At 43.4% G+C, this 15,010-nt stretch overlaps 1 protein-coding gene across 3 annotated transcripts in view; it reads right to left on the reverse strand.

Moving 5' to 3' along the window:
* Positions 1–15,010, reverse strand: part of XKR4 (XK related 4) — a 272,001-nt gene that overhangs the window by 86,064 nt on the left and 170,927 nt on the right. The gene's annotated exons all lie outside the window — the stretch shown is intronic.

Raw genomic sequence — 15,010 nt, forward strand, 5'->3', positions numbered from 1 at the left:
CTGAACCTCTGTTACCTCATTGGTAAAATGGGAAATGTATCCTCTCCCCAACTTGGACTTTGAGTCCCACGTGGGACAAGGACTGTCCAACATGATTATCTTGTGTCTACCCCAGTGCTCAGTAAAGTGCTGGGCACAGAGTAAGCACTTAATAAATACCATTAAAAAAAGGAACAGGAGTTCTAAGAACATGCAAAACTGCATGCACATTCCACATTGTTCACATCCAGATTTCATCTTAGAAAAAGCCTGGCAATGGCTGGCAGCTTTCCAGGACTTGGGACCAAAAGCAATTCTTTTCCGACATGTTTCCCCTGCTTTGGTTCTGTATAATCGTCAACCCAGTCAATACTGAAATAATTGAAATCTTCCAGAATCAAAGCTTTGACCTTCCAGCTGTCCTCCCCGATTCTCCTTTTCTTAATGGCTCTCCTGCAATTCAGCTGGCAATACTAAGAATCACTTGATTACCTTTATAGGCCCAAACTCTTAAACAAACTGCCTTTGTCACTCAACCAAGGTATATTGCCCCTCAGCAAGATCATACCCCTCCTTTGTCCTGCCCCTCAAAAGCTCAGTTCCTTGCATTTTATCCATTATAGAAACAGCTGTGGATTTATTGTAAGTGAAATTATCTGCAAATAAATGCTACCTCTGTGCAATGGCATCACATTTAAAATGCTCTTGTTCAGGGTCACTGGATGGTTCAATCTTTGCCTCACATTCTGAGGGAAAGAGTGGTAAAATACTAAGTCATAATTTTGTTCCCCTCGTAAAAAAATTTCAGTCTCAGCATCACACAGGTATGTGATGCCTTTCTAAGAGCATTCAGGTGCTATTTAGGAGGAGAAGGGAAAATATAGGTCTCTATCAAAAGTCATGCTATAAATATATGTGGCTAGTGGCCACAGTAATTCCCCTTGGGGTTTGTACGGTACTTTATTTTTAAAGCTCTCTATAATTATTTAGGGAATCTGCACAACGGCCCTACAGGGTAAATTGCCATATTATACCCCCTTCTTACGCCTGAGGAAACTGAATAAACCTAACTGAATTTAGTTAGCATCTTGTCCTTATCTTAGTCTTCAAGCCACTAGGAAGAAGGAGATGATGTGAAAGCATGTGGCCAAATAAGCTTCCAAACAAATGAATTAATAATCACAACCAGCCAAAACCCTTATCTTCAACCCCCTAAAAAGTGGACTAGGTTTCTTCTCTTGACTCTTTATTTGCATGTGTCAAATAAAGAGGAGCACCATGGCCTAGTGGAAAGTGCATGGCACTCGAGTGCCAAAGACCCTGGGTTCTAATCTCAGCTCCGCCACTTGCCTGCCGCGACCTTAGGCAAGTCACTTCACTTTTCTGCTGCTCACTTTCCTCAATTGCAAAATGGGGATTCTATATCTGTTTTCCCTCCTACTTAGACTGTGAGCCCCATGTGGGACCTGATTATCCTGTATGTACCCAGAACGTAGTCCGGTGCTTGGCATATGGTAAGTGCTTTACAAATACCACATTATTAATATCATTATTATTATATGGCCCATTGACTTTGGCTGCAAACATCTCCTCAATAAGACAGAGCAAACATTTTGATGTGAAGATGCATCAGGCATATCTGGTTCTATTTTAAGACACTAGCTTCCACACCTGTAGGCACTGATGTATTCCCTGCCAGAATATTGATTTGCAATCATGCAGACAAGCGCTGAGGGTTTTTTTTTTTTCTGGTCACTCTGCCAGTTAGTAAGAAACCCACGATAAAACCCTGGGAGCCATGCTGAGCCAGGCCAGGCTGCCTCTCTATGCACAGACATACACACACTTCCCTCTGCTCCCTCTACCCCGCCCCCCGTCACCTCTCCGCAGCTAAACTCTCTTCTCCCCCGTTTCCCTCTGTTCCTCCCCCATCCCTCTGTTCCTCCCCATTTCCCATCCCATCCCCTCAGCACCGTACTCGTCCGCTCAACTGTATATATCTTCATTATCCTACTTATTTTGTTAATGAGATGTACATCACCCTGATTCTATTTATTGGTTATTGTTTTAATGAGATGTTCTTCCCCTTGATTCTATTTATTGCCATTGTTCTTGTCTGTCTCCCCCAATTAGACTGTAAGCCCGTCAAACGGCAGGGACTGTCTCTATCTGTTACCGATTTGTACATTCCAAGCGCTTAGTACAGTGCTCTGCACATAGTAAGCACTCAATAAATGCTATTGAATGAATGAATGAACTCGCAGTCTGAGACGTGGTCGGAACCCGGTGAATCTGTAAGAGGGAAGGTTTGTTTGGGTCAGTGATTCTCCACCTTCATTTCTTTTTTAATATACATGGAACAGTGTCAAATCATTTTACATCAGGAGAGCATCAAAACAGACTGAAGGACTGGAAAATCAGATTTATCAAGAGGGCTAAAGGAACTGAGGATTTAGCAAAGACAAGGGAAGACCAAAGGCTGATGAACTGGGTTAAATGAATGGTTACTTTAGAGATAAGCCAATCACCCGTTCCAGCTGAGCAAGATTTGCCTGGATTTCTGTCAGTGGTTCCAGGCAATTTTAAAGAAAAATTACACTACAGTTATCCTGGAATTTGGAATGGTCCTGGTTACGCTAGCTAGCCTAACTTGCATCAACCTCTGTTTCTCACTTTAAATGCTCTGATTTTCATATCCTGGTTGCAGCATGCTCAGCGCAAGATTAGTTTAGGTGTCATAGCTCTCTGGGATTTGTTCAGGTTAGGCATTTCAATATCACTCTTCCCTTCCGTCTCCTGCTCTTAGCCACAGAGAGGGAAAGGGGAAGGAAGCCAGTGTTTGCTGTCTTTGGTTGCAACCTAAATAATAGGGTTGACTTTTATTCTGGTGATCGGCTCTTTGGTTTCCACTTTGGAAATGGGTCTAACTGAAGCAGGGCAGATTTAGGGTCGAGAGGTGGAGGAGAAGTTTCTTTAAGATGTTGAAATTTCATTGTAGTGGAGGATGTGGAGTCTCTACTAAATCTAGAAGCTCTTCCCAACAAGACTCTCTGCCTAGGGGCCAGGGAATCACGTAGAGCTACTTCCAAAAGGAAGGTTTTGCACTTCTTTTGGTGGGACTTTTGTTTCCTTTTTACTTTAAGCAACAAAAATCCTGCTTGGTCTTTTCGGTTAAGTAGAAACCGTTTTCCCTTATGATCTAATAAAACTCAAAGCTGCTGACCTCCTGGGTTTGGCCAGAGCCTAGCTTTTCAGTCAGATTTCAGGCTTTGAGTCTGTCTCTGGCCATTATGTGGTTATTCAGTGAATGCTGTGCTGCTTTGTGAGTTGAGGCTCCAAAGCAATAGGTATTGGATACAGCTTGACCTAAACTGAATCCATCAGTAAATAAATAAACAGCCTCCCACAAGTCAGGGGTTCTCAGAGACATCCACTTAGACAGAATCTTAGGGGAATGTCTTCTTGTATTGAACCTCTTCATAGATTTTCAGTGAGCACTACAGCTGCTCCAAAGAATACCCACGACAAGGGAAGCAGTGGCATTTAACAGCATCTCGTATTTTTTTCAGAATTGAGCTCCTTAAGGGCCCTCATGAGTATGGCTGCATGTGAGGTGCCTCACAAACTTCCTGGATTCCTGACAGCGCAGTCCCTGCTTTCTAGACACACACAGTATATGCTAAAATAGATCACATTGACTTGGCCATATAAAGAGGTATTCACTCCATGGAATCAAGGCAAGCCAATTATACTCTGATATAAATGAAATCTAGAATTGCAAAGAAGAATGTTTTGCTGTGTGTAGTAACTCCGATTTATATTCCAGAAGTCGGTAGGCAGAGGGAGGATAGAAGAAAAAGGTCTCTTAGCTGTGGGAGGTTTCATAGAGGAAGTGATATTTTTAAACCTATTTATTTTGTTAATGAAATGTACATCGCCTTAATTCTATTTATTTGCTATTGTTTTAATGAGATGCTCATCCCCTTGATTCTATTTATTGCTATTGTTCTTGTCTGTCTGTCTCCCCCGATTAGACTGTAAGCCCGTCAAAGGGCAGGGACTGTGTCTATCTGTTACCGATCTATACAGTCCAAACACTTAGTACAGTGCTCTGCACATAGTAAGTGCTCAATAAATACTATTGAATGAGTGAATGAATAAAAGTAATAGTATTATTGGGCACCTATTAGATGCACAGTACTAAGCATTTTGAGACTGTACAATAGAATTAGTAGATATGACTCAGCCTCAAGGAGCTTACACTCTAGTGGGACAGAAACTAAAGTAAATTACAGCTAGGAATAAGAAGGACACGAAGATAGTGCATGAGTTACTTCTTAAATAATAAGGTATGTGATATACATACAAAAGAGCCATGGGAGGCTGAGTACATAAGAGTTTAACTGGCATAGAAGTACCAGACAGTAAAGGGGATATAAGGTGGGAAGAATTAGAAATTAATCAGGGAAGACTTCCTGGAGGAGATATGATTTCAGAAGGACTTTGAAAAATCAGAGAATCGTGGTTTGTTGAATTTGAAGTGGGGAGGGATTTGCAGGCAGGAGAGAAGGGCAGGAGCGAGATGTTGACATCTGGAGAGATAAGTGACCTGTTCTCTGTCCAAAAGAAGCTTACATCGTAAAAGGTCTTTGAAAGAGAAGATGGAGGGTTTGGTGGGATATATTCCAAGGAGCTAATTGTGAGTAGGTGTATAGTTGGAAATGAGGAATGGGAAAAATCCATCATAAAGGTAGTAAATCAAGACACAGTTCAGGAAGCAGCCAGCCACTTATTTCAATCCCTATCACTGACTTCAAAACCCCCTCTTCCCCTCCTCCCCCACTCTATCCACTGCTGTGCACTTTACCCCTCGCCAGCTCCCACTCAATTCCGTGTCCCACTCTTTGTAGTTCCCCACTCCCACTCCGATCATACGCCCCAACAGAAACCCCACCTACTCTTTGATATCGCCTTTCAGATATGTGGGCTGGTGCAAGAGTTAAAATTCAAGCGCTTTATCTAGGTCATTATACTTTTTAAGTTGCCTCATCATAATCACATAATTGCCAATAAAGTTTTCTTCTAGAAATTGGCTGACCGCCAAATGGTACTCCTAACAGTGATGATAACGAGTTGACAAGCGTCAGTTCTGTCAGGAAGTTCATGATGGCTACTTCTGGGGAGACTATTCCATAGAAAACATAAAAGCCAATATTCAAGTTGCATTCAGGTCCGAGACTTTTACAATCCTGAAGGAATCCCCAACCTACTCTAATAAAAGACGACTGGTCCTGCTGACACAACACCCTTCATTCGAAGGTTGCAAAATTCCTGCCAAGTGTGTAGGGTGTCCCTGTACAGTCCACGTCCAGCTCACGTGCTCGTCACAGAGCCGAGGCCGGGACGCAGATCCCTTAAACCCGTACTAACCACGAGGCACCACTTCAAAGGATGAACCTTCACTCGACTGCCGTCCCGAAATCCCACGTTTGCTCCCACGTGCATCTTTACGTTCAGTCAGTAAATTTGGAGCTTGGCCTATAGCCCAGATTCTCCGGCAGTAATCCTCATTTATGCTATTTTAAGTTACCTTTGAGGACCGCAAGTCATGTTGAGTGGTGAGTTTGGTTCCTTCAGGTCATCTGGAGTATAACATAGTGTTTTAATGGCTATTTTCTACAGAGCTCCTTGAACCTTCTAGGTAGTTACACGGAGCATCTTGGGACGGGACGGCTGCCTTGGGCCAGCCATTTAAATATATGTGAAAAGTCGGGGTTGTCAGCTTGAGGTTCCCTTTGGCAACTTCGACTGGAAGTGCTAGGAAGGTGATGGGAGAAGTGGAGTTTGATAGCTTCCTATCTGTCATTCAGGGTCCCAGTGGAGCTAAGAATCACAGTAGAGTATTATGCGATGGAGAGAGAGAGGCTGTTGAGAAAACAGAAGTGGTAATCTGAGGGTTCCCCTCCTGTAGCCTCAAGATATATAACATACTTCGTCTATCCAAATGTAAAATGGAAGGCCAAATTCTAAACACTACACTAGACATTTTTGTGTAACTGAGAGAACTTTTTTTTTCCCCAAAAAGTGACTTTGGCCTGATAGAGATTAATTATTAATTTTTGTGCAAGGGAACTGAGAACAGGACTGATTTATTCTAGAACTACACTGAAAACTTGCAATGGGAACTTCAAAAAAAAAAAATGAACTCAACAAGCTTCAGACTCACACTAATGAAAGATAGAGGAGGGACTTTATCAAGGAGAGTAAAAACCTGTTGTTTATTGGAAGGGATGAGTGGTTTTTGACCAGCAGAAGGCTCCCATTTCACCCCAAAAGGCAAATTTTTCCCCAGGAAAAAAACAACATTAATACTGTTATTGTTTTTTTCTTCCCATTCACCAGTCTGCAACAGGACTTTTTAGTATTTGCACATCCTAGTCTGCATCATCACTACATTTATGAAATCGTTACACCATATACACAGTGAACATTTATCAGGGGTTATTCTCCCTCAGTGTAAAAGGCAAGAAGGAAAGCAGTTGCCACTGCTGAGGCACAGCTAGACTCTAGGGTTGATATGCACAATTTGGCCATCTTATGCCCAAGTAGGCCTGTATAGAACAAATGAATGCCTCTTCCACACCAAGATAGTAAAGCTCAATGCCTCAAGACAAGAACAGAAATATTCTAATGCTGAAAGATTAGAAATATTCCTAAAACAACAGAATGACCCAAGTCTTACAGTTTGGCTCCTCCTTATTTAGATATAATTTTTTTTTTCCAGTTGCAAAAGAGTTTTGGATGAGAGAAATGAGAAATATAGTGAGGTAACTGAGGGACAGAGAAGTTAAGTGACTTGCCCAAGGTCACACAGCAGACAAGTGGCTGAGTTGGGATTAGAACCCATGACCTCTGACTCCCAAGCCCAGGCTCTTTCCACTAAGCTAGGCTGCTTCTCTTTATAGTGCGGCCATTCACCCGGTATTAGACTAGACAGTGTTTTCGGCTCGTGTCCCCCTCATCTGGTTTAGTTATGTCACCGGGTGCCTTTCTGATTGGTATTTTTATTGATAATAATAATAATAATTGTGGTATTTATTAAGTGCTTACTATGTGCCAAGCACTGTAGTAAGTGCTGCGGTAGATGCAAGCAAATCAGGTTGGGCTCAGTCGCTGTCCCACATGGGGCTCACAATCTCAATCCCCATTTTACAGATGAGGTTACTGAGGCACAGAGAAGTAAAGTAACTTGCCCAAGATAGACAGCAGACAAATGGCAGAGCCAGGATTCGAACCAATGACCTTCTGACTCTCAGGTCCGTGCTCTGTCCACTATGCCATGCTGCTTCTTACTACACCATGCTTCTTTTTGTTTTCAGGCCCAGCCAATCTGGTCAGGTTACCCCAGAAAGATACTCCAGATCTATGGAGAATCGGATGACGTTTGCAAAGATGGCCTCGGTGTTACATTGTTATGTAATGCTGCATTCTGGCTTGCGTCTTGGGTTCCGGCTTCTTTGAGGACTACTGCTGGCCATTCTGCCTCTCGATGCTTCAGAGTCTGGGGAGGAGTGGGTCACGCATTTTCCCACAGTTAGCTGCTAGATGTCGCCTACTGTGCTCTCTGATCAAAATTAAATGACTAAATATAACCAGAAAAATGATACGGGAAAACTTTCATAAAATATAATGCATGCTTTATATATCGGTGTGCCTGAGCGGAATGTCAGTCGATGCAGACTTAATTTCCTGGGTATTTTTCTTTTTCAACAAACACTGATGGAATGAGAAATTTCTGACATTTTGATTAGAAGCGTGGCTTGTATTTACAAAAGATGTCCCTTGAAGGATCTTACAAGCTTCACTGGCTTAGTTCTCATAAACACTGGAAGCATGGAAGAGGAAGAGACATAAAGACCACTATCATTAATCCACAGGACAATATGGCACCTCGGCACTTGGTTTTACTGCTTGGTGATCGTAGTCCCCGATCTGCTCGGAACAGACACGTGACACGAACCCTATCCTCTAGCTCCACCTCCATTCTAACTCACAAGGCAACTCCTCTCTGGCTTGTTCAGCGTTGCTCTCCTCACAGCACAGAGCCCAGGAGAGCAAGGGAAAGCTCACTTTTGCTCAGCTCATCATAGTCTAAATTTGACTTAGGGCAAAATCTCTCCCTCTGGACTCCTATTGCATATTTTAATAGACCAGCCCATTGAGCTCTGGAGGTGTCTGCAGGACTTCAGCATTTGGAACGATTTTAGACTACACAGTGGATTTCACTACAGAGAGATGGGAAGTATTGGGTGACAATTACCACCAATGCATCTATCACTTGGTTGAATCCTGACAAGCGGAAATATAGCAGGAAATCAAACTCGGCAGCCAAAGCAAATTTATTCTCATTTAACACCCAAATGAGAATCAGCACCTGAGACAGTTTGACCCTTAGTGCCTGAGAAAATGGGTATATGCCCACTACAGCTCATTTAGAATCATCACCGATAACAACTGGGATCAAAGAGACAGAATATCCAGGATCAAGACTGGAAAAGCGCCGTCTCCAATTTCTATGGCAAATTAGGCGGGGAAGAAGAATTCTTAGTACATTTCATTTTTGCATTATGTACTTATCAGGACACAAACTGCGCTTGCCATTTTGGCTAAAATCAGATTTGGTCTGATTACTGCATATCTGGGGAATGTCTCGATTTTCTATTTTCTTTCCAAAAATCAAAGAGAAATGACAGCAGTGTGGGAGCATTTTAAAACAGGAACTAATTCCACACCTTCTGAGATCATTTTTAATTTCAATTACACTCTGGGCAAGAAGGAGAATGGGAGAGAAGGAAGAAGAGAGGAGAGAAGCCAGAGGGACAGAAGAAGCCAAGTGGGGAAGAAAAAGAAGAGAGAGGGAGGGAGAAAGAAAGTAAGAGGAGAGATAGGGAGCAGAAAAGAGGGAAACGAGGGAGTCTGACCACTTACCACTGAGGCTCGTCAGTCTCCCCCAATGGGAGATTTCATCATCATTTTCCCCCTAGAACACGGGCGTAATGTGGACTGGCATGTCATTCGTTCATTCAATTGTATTTACTGAGCACTTACTGTGTGTAGAGCATGGAGACATATAGATCTTAACAATGCCTAAATGCTTGGATGAAATCTCACTGTCTGAGCATCATCTTCTTGGAATTGGAAAATTGGAAGGCAGATATCTATCTCTCTCAGGCAACTGAGATAGATAAGGCTCAATGGCAGCCTGAGAAAATAGGCAGTGTCAGCCTCAGAGCCATCACAGTGCAAGTCTTTACAAGACTTTCTCCTTCCTCTCAGAAACGGTTTCTAATCCCAAACGCTCTTTTAAACATTTCAGATCTTAGAGTCTCTCACTGAGAAACATTTGGTTGGTCTGAAATGGGTTAATCCAACCAGGATCTGGACTTTTTATGGGATTTACCTTATAGGAAAACCAATTTTACACTTCTGGCTAAGGCCAGGCTGGATCAGTGGATAGCAGCTGCGATGTCTCTATTCCTCTGCTATCACACAGCCGGCTCTGTACAATACATTATACATATGCTCGATTTAGAATATGAAGTCACCTTGGCTATCCAAGTCAAATCCACAGAGGCTCCCTAAACTTTGAATGAAAATTTTACCATCCTGATAAGAGATGAGCATTAACATGTACTAAAAATTGCTAGTTAAGTTTAATGGGTCAATTCCCCAAGGGGCAAATGGTTAGTCAGCAATTTCCTCTTTTTGGCTCTTAAAGGACACCATCTCTTCTGGTTATTTCATTCAATCATATTTATTGAGCACTTACTGTGTGCAGCGCATTGTACTAAGCAATTGGGAAAGTCAGTACAGCAATAAAGAGAGACTTTCCCTGCCCACGTCAAGCTCACAGTCTAGAGGACGAGCTCACGGTCTTGAAAACCCTCATCTACATATTCTATCACAGTGTTACTTTGGGGCAAAATATGATCTTTTGACTGCATTTTCCATTTATTTTCTCCATTCTTTTATCTTATTTCACTTCACTTGAAGACAAGAAAAATAAAGGCAGGGAAGCGACAGAAAACTCTTCTCCAAGAACGGATGGAGCACCCAACATTTAGAGCTGAGCGGAGTCACTTTTAATTTGTATTCCCCGATGAAGCCCTGAGTCGGAGTGGTACCATGGCAACCTGTTGCCTAGAGCATGGTAAAGGTAGTACTCACAGACACTGCTCCTCGTTTTAGAAGTGTGAGGAGAGGTGCAATCTGTTCCCAGTAGTCACTAAGAGAAACACGGAAGAAAAACCCAACTAGCTGTGCCAGAAATGTCTTGTTGTTGCAGTTTGATATTTACTGAGCACTCGCAATATGCCAGGGGCTGACATGATGTAGTCAGGCCCTCTAGAAAGAAGTGACTTCCTCCCTACACGTGACTGAATCGAAGCCATGATCGTTTCTTTCAACCTCTGGGGTCTGACACACCTTTGGTTGCGAGTTTGCATAAGAGGGATGTTCGGCAGGAGAGAGACACCGGAGAAAGAAAATGGGATATGTCGCTCCAAATTCACCACCTTGATGAGCAGATGTTAAATGACTGGGCTGATCTAGCCCTGGCATCAAGGACTAGTGCCATCCACTTTAGCGGTTTTGAACCAAACATTTTAGCACTTCCTCCGTGGGTGCTAATGTGTTTGTGTGTCAGCTTTACTATCTGTGCCAAGAAAAGAAATCAAGTTGTCAGGGCAGTGAATTCAAATGACTCACCTACATTTTCTTTTACTACCCCTTACCTGACAGAACAGCTGAAGGGCTAATTCTGATACCCAGATATACAGTCTGACAGCATGAGAAGCAGTAAAGGAGAAATTAGACGTTATATATTTGTTCCAAACCGGCCTGGCTGATTTTTTAAAAAATTCTCATCTATGCGAGTGTTTGATGCAGGAAATGTAGGTTACTGGGCGAACCTGAGCACAAGGGCTGTTTGCTGGAAGGTTTCTAAGGTCCCCAAAGCCTTTGAGAAAAACCTAGACTTAGGATAAATAGGATAACAGGATAAACCTAATCAATGACTAGTGCATTATTCCCTAGAGACAAGGCTAACCTAAGATCATCACAGAATATTTGAGGATGCAGCATGGCTTAGTGGATAGAGCACATGCCCGGGAGTTAGAGGATCTGGGTTCTAATGGGGCTCCTCCTCTGCTATCTGCTGTGTGACCTTGGGCGAATCACTTCACTCCTCTGTGGCTCAGTTCCCACATCTATAAAACGGGGTTTAAGACTGTGACCCCCGTGCAGGACAGGGACCGTGTCTAACCTGACGAACTTGTATCTACCACAGTGCTTAGGACGGTGTCTGGCACATAATAAGTGCTTAACAAATGCCATTACAAAATCTCCCTCAAAAGGCAGGGAATTAGCATTAGAAAAGCAGTGTGACCTAGTGGAAGGAACACAGGCCAGGGAGTCAATGGACCTGAGTTCTAATCTTGATTCTGCCACGTACCCGCTGAGTGACTTTGGGCAAGTCTCAACATCTCTGGCTCGGTTTTCTCATCTGTAAAGTCGGGATTCAATACCTGTTCTTCCTCCTCTATAGACTAGGAATCCCATGTGGGGCAGGGACTCTGTTAGACTTGATTCTCTCATATCCGCCCCAGCACAAAGTGCAGCACTTGGCACAGAGTAAATGCTTAACAGATATTATTACTGTTGTTGTTATTATTATCTGAAGGTTTGGAATTGTTTCGACTGGGACAATCCATTTATTCTAAAGAACAAATGACTTATGCTGAGCAGTAAATATTGCAAAGTCTGGGACAGAACAAGGTGGTAATAATAATAATAATGATGATGATAGTATCTGTTAAGCACTTACTATGTGCCAACCCCTGTTCTAAGCACTGGGGTAGATACAAGGTAAACAGGTTGTCCCACGTGGGGTTCACAGTCTTAATTCCCATTTTATAGATGAGGTAACTGAGCCACAGATAAATTGAGTGACTTGCCCAAAGTCACACAGCTAAGTGGCGGAGCAGAATTAGAACCCATGACTTCTGACTCCCAAGCTCGTGCTCTTTCCACTAAGCTACGCTGCTTCTCAGTAGTGCCCTGATCTTAGCGAAAAATCTCATAATAATAATAATTATGGCATTTGTTAAGCACTTACTATGTGCGAGGCACTGTACTAAGGGTGGGGGTGGCTAAGAGAAAATCAGGTTGGACACAGTCCCTCTCCCATGTGGGGCGCTCAGCCTTAATCCTCATTTTCCAGATGAGCTAACTGAGGCCCAGAGAAGTGAAGTGATTTGCCCAAGGTCACACAGCAGACAAGTAGCAGAGCAGGGAATAGAACCCAGGACCTTCTGACTCCCAGGCCAGTGCTCTATCCACTACACCACACTACTTCTCATACTCATTGCTGCCCAGGACAAGCTCCATACCAAGTGAGGTGAAAGTTCCAGTCAAAGGAAAATATGAAGCCTTCAGCTCTCATAATTTTTCCATCTTCCTTTGATTCATCTACTGTCCTTCTGTTCTCCCTCACCCTCTTACTCTTTCCCACCCCCATCAATAGGGCTCCCAGGCTGATGACTCAAATTTCTGCTGATGATATCACCTTCTTGTCTTCTTGCCCTATCAACTCCCCATTTTACGTGCCCTAGGAGACCGGTGAAGCAGCTCCATCTCTTCATAAAGTGATCATCATCATCAACTAATCAAGTTCCTTCTTAAAATGCTGTTTTATGTCTGGAGTGGACACTATTTGCAGCCTAATTTTCAATCTGATGAGAAGGAGATTGGAACGGACATTTTTTTCGGGTTGTGGTTACTGGTTGCCTTGAAAAAACCACATCTGGGGCTGCAGTAGGTATCTCTTAATTAATCTAGGATTATTGCTAAGATTCTGGCACCTTGATTTCTCTCCCACTCTCACCATTGTCCCCTCTGCCTAGATTCTGGAGACTGCCCTGAAATGAAACTATTAACAGCAGCATTTGGTCTGGAGGTTGGGAAAGGAGGCACTGAGGGAAGGGATTGGAGCGGGGGTGCTTAGTGGATAGAGCACTGGCCTGGGAGTTGGAAGGACCTGGGTTCTAATCCGGATCCACCTCTGGTCCGCTGTTTGACCTTGGGCAAGTCACTTTACTTCTCTGTGGCTCAGTTCCCTCATCTATAAAATGGGAAGACTCCCTTCACGCAGCCATTCTGCTGATGTCAGGGTGTCTGGGTAGGTTTGGGACAGGGATGGACCCCCAACACTAAGTGTTTGCTACATCTTCACTGTTGGCCAAGTGAACCCAAGAGAGAGCAGTTAAATTTGGGGTAAACCAATTTTTAAAATTTTTATTTGCATGTTAGGCGCTTATGTGTCAGGCACTAGCGTGGCTCAGTGGAAAGAGCATGGGCTTAGGAGTCAGAGGTCATGGGTTCCAATCCTGACTCCGCCACCTGTCAGCTGTGTGACTTTGGGCAAGTCACTTAACTTCTCGGTGCCTCAGTTACCTCATCTATAAAATGGGGATGAAGACTGTGAGCCCCACGTGGGACAACCTGATTACCTCGTATCCACCCCAGCGCTTAGAACAGTGCTCTGCACACAGGAAGTGCTTAACAAATACCAACATTATTATTATTATACTAAGAGCTGGGGTAGGCACAAGCTAATCAGGTTGGACACAGCATTAATCACCATTTGACAAATGAGGCACAGAGAAGTTAAGAGATTTGCCCAAGGTCACACAGCAGACAAGTGGCGAAGCCGGGTCCTTCGTCAGACAATGGTAGGAGTGGGAGGAAGGACCCAGGCCCATGCTCCATCCCACTTGGCTTTAGTGCTTCATCCACTAGGCCACGCTCCTCGACACCAGTTTCAGGTGTTGAGTAAATGAAACAAGGGCTAGCAGGTAGGAAATCCTGGCTCTATTTACCCTGATATTTTGGGCAAGCCTCTTAAACCAGGTCGACACTAGCAAGACTCCTGGAAAATCCTGATTTTAAAAAAACATAGGTCTTTGGCCTCAAGTCACAAGACATTTTAGGCCTAAATAGCACTTGCATTGAAAAAAAACACTTTCAAAGAGTAAATTTCATTTTTATTTAACTGATGCTGAGATGGTTCCCGGGAGGAAATGACCAGGGAAGAAGAAAAATTAATTGAGGAAGGCCTCTTGGAGGAGGTGGGATTTCAGAAACCCAGAAAGAAGGCCTCCCCATCTCTGGAAACTACTGGAAAGATGGGAGTGGTTATTAAAACTTTTTTGCCTCGTTTTACGCTCTGGAAATTCCAGACTAAATTTCGACAGCTGAGTTTCAAACCACCAAGACTAGTAGTTGTCCACAATGGAAATGCTGACAAACCCTTAACCGTGGTAGTGCTTAGTGAACCACAGCATTCTGCAATCAGCATTACATTGTAAGCTTTTGTGTGGTGAATCTCGCTCTGATTTTATACTAATAAATGTTTACATACTAGTCGAATCAGCCCATTCTTCGCTCCTCATAACTCCCATCTGGCTCTGACGCTCTATTGCAGGCAGCGCTCTCTCCACCTCTCTATCGACGCACACTCATAAACCCGCCTGTGTTCGTTGTAGATGAAAAACCTCTCTTGAATCTTTCAACAGGAAATGATCCCCCGTTCTGTAGTCTTCCTGCTGAATCATCAAGATGTATTTTTTTGCCTGCACTCCAAGACTTTCCTGAGCTCTGAACCGACTCCAGCCCTCAGTGAATGAATGCAAACCCAAATTTTCAATGCGATTGCGTGCTTTTTAAAGGCAAGGTTGAGAAAAGGGAATCAAATATTTATTGCCCAGAAAACATGCCGCATGATGCAAAGTACTCTAGGGTTTTTTTTCTGTGATGAGAGTTGAAAGGAACTGATTAAGGAGCCTGGGTCAGAAGCCTTGGTGAGAATGGCATATCTGAGGGGCAGGCTGGAGCTGCAGCACTTTGATAAAGCCCTATAGTAAGCTGTTTTCCGGTCGCCATTAGGTCAGACCCACTCTTCCCTTTTCCTGCC

The sequence above is a fragment of the Ornithorhynchus anatinus genome, chromosome 7 (assembly GCF_004115215.2).
Source record: "Ornithorhynchus anatinus isolate Pmale09 chromosome 7, mOrnAna1.pri.v4, whole genome shotgun sequence".
Taxonomy (NCBI): Eukaryota; Metazoa; Chordata; class Mammalia; order Monotremata; family Ornithorhynchidae; genus Ornithorhynchus; species Ornithorhynchus anatinus.